Genomic DNA, 2,500 nt, shown 5'->3' with positions numbered 1-2,500 from the left:
TGATTTCAAAATTCGATGAAAGAATAACGAAAGAGTCTAGCAGAGGCATCGAAAGGGCAACAAAGACGCTTTCAGAGCAATGGCCTCTTTCATGATTGTTGCACGGCCCTTGCAAACATTTCCGGTCCTGCGAGACTTCGATAGTGCTTGAGGCAGTCTCTGGCGATGGAAACTTTTACCGAAGTGCAATTGTTGAGTGTAATTAATGGGTCAATTGATGTCACTTACGTATATGATCATTGTTTGTGTTTTATAGTGAAGTAGATTTTTAGATACATAGAGATAGAGAGAGAGAGAGAGAGAGAGAGAGAGAGAGAGAGAGAGAGAGAGAGAGAGAGAGAGAGAGAGAGAGAGAGAGAGAGAGAGAGAGAGAGGGAGAGAATGAGAGAGAGAGAGAGAGAGAGAGAGAGAGAGAGAGAGAGAGAGAGAGAGAGAGAGAGAGAGAGAGAGAATGATAGAACGAGAAAGCGAGAGAGAGAGAGAGAGAATGAGAGAAAGAGAGAGAGAGAGAGAGAGAGAGAGAGAGAGAGAGAGAGAGAGAGAGAGAGAGAGAGAGAGAGAGAGAGAGAATGAGAGAAAGAGAGAGGACAAGGGGGCAGGGAGAAGGAAGCAGAGTGAATCAAGCCATCAGCAAAGAGGGCAGTGATCCTTGCCAATTCTCCAGGGAAATCATTGGCAATGACTCCGGTTTCGGGGATTATCGGCCTTTGACGTCACTGCATTGGGAATCATTGTCCTCCGTAATGACCGTTGTTAGCAATTGCGAAGAGAGAGTACTACGGAGTCTCCATTTTTTATTTTTTTATTTTTTTCTCCTACTTAGGTTTATATTTTTCACTTTACGTTGTCCTATATCCAATCATTTATATATATCTCCATCTATCTACCTATCTATTTAACGTCTTTGAGTCTATCTCCCACCTCTCTCTCTTTCTCTTTCTGGCTACCAGTCTTCTCTCTCTCTCTCTCTGTCTCCCTCTCTTTCTCTCTCTCTCTCACACACACTCTCTCTCTCTCTCTCTCTCTCTCTCTCTCTCTCTCTCTCTCTCTCTCTCTCTCTCTTTCTCTCCCTCCCTCCCTCCCTCTCTCTCTCTCTCTCTCTCTCTCTCTCTCTCTCTCTCTCGTCCTCTCTCTCTCTTCTCGCTTTCACTCTATCTCTCTCTCTCTCTCTCTCTCTCTTTTACTAATTTTTTCTATTGTCTCCCTCCCTCCCTCCTCCGTCCTCACTATCTTCTCTCTCTCTCTCTCCCTTTCTTTCTCACTCTTATTCTCTTTCTCTCTCCTCCCTCCCCTCCTCCGTCCTCCTCTCTCTTCTCTCTCTCTCCTCTTTCCTCTCTCTCTCTCTCTCCACTCTCTTCCTCTTTTATATTTCTCTCCCTCCCTCCCCTCTCCTCGGCCCTCTCTTCTTCTCTCTTCTCTCTCTCCTCCGTCCCTCTCACTCTCTCTCTCTCTCTCCTCTCTACTCCTCCTCTACTCTCTCTCTCTCCTCTCTCACACTCTCTCTCTCTCTCTACTCTCTCTCTTTCTCTCCCACCCCTCCTCTCCTCCCTCCCTCGGCCCTCTCTCTCTCGTCTCTTCTATCCTCCGTCCCTCTCTCTCTCTCTTCTTCTCTCTCATCTCTCTCTCTCTCTTCTCATCTCCACTCTCACTCTCTCCCTCCCTCCCTTCCCTTCTTTTCCCTCCCTCCACTCCTCTCTCTTCTCTTTCTCTTTCCTCTTCTTTTCTCTCTCTCTCTCCCTCCCTCCCTCCGTCCCTCTCTCTCTCTCTCTCTCTCTCTCTCTCTCTCTCTCTCTCTCTTTCGCTCCCTCCCTCCCTCCCTCCCTCTCTCTCTCTCTCTCTCTCTCTCTCTCTCTCTCTTTCTCTCCCTCCCCCCCCCACTCTCTCTCTCTCTCTCTCTCTCTCATTCTCTCTCTCTCTCACACACAATTCTTAAATTGCGATTATCCAAAACTGTTATTGGTGTCCGTTGCCTTCCTGTCATGACCCCTTTTAGTTGCCTCTTACGACACACACTGCATACATCATGTGTGTGTGTGTGTTTGTGTGTGTGTGTATGTGTGTGTGTGGGGTGTGTGTTTATTTATGTGTGTCTTTGAGCGGGCGTGTGTGTATGCGTGTGTGTTTATTTGTGTGTGTGTGTGAGTGTGTGTGTGTATGTGCGTGTGTGTGTGTGTGTGTGTGTATGTGTGCTTGTGTATGAGTGTGTGTGTGTGTGGAATGTGTGTTTGTATGTGTGTGTGATTTTACGTGTGTGTGTATGTGTGTGTGTGTGTGTTTGTGCGTGTGTGTTTGTATGTGTGTGTGTTTGTATGTGTGTGTGTGTGTTTGTATGAGTGTGTGTTTTGTATGTTTGTATGTGTGTGTGTGTTTATATATATATAGATATAGATATAAATATAGATATAATATAGATAATATCTAGATATTGTATAAAATATAAGTATATATAATATATAATATATATACATATAAATAAATATATAAATCTATATATATATAT

General features: G+C 44.8%; 1 long non-coding RNA gene across 1 annotated transcript in view; it reads right to left on the bottom strand.

Moving 5' to 3' along the window:
• LOC122245666 (uncharacterized) overlaps positions 1 to 2,500 on the bottom strand; it is a 135,054-nt gene that overhangs the window by 50,051 nt on the left and 82,503 nt on the right. The window lies entirely within an intron of this gene.

This window comes from Penaeus japonicus, unplaced genomic scaffold (genome assembly GCF_977035675.1).
Source record: "Penaeus japonicus unplaced genomic scaffold, GWHDUDI00000001_assembly GWHDUDI00000034, whole genome shotgun sequence".
Classification (NCBI taxonomy): Eukaryota; Metazoa; Arthropoda; class Malacostraca; order Decapoda; family Penaeidae; genus Penaeus; species Penaeus japonicus.
This window is presented reverse-complemented; position numbering and strand designations above follow the sequence as displayed.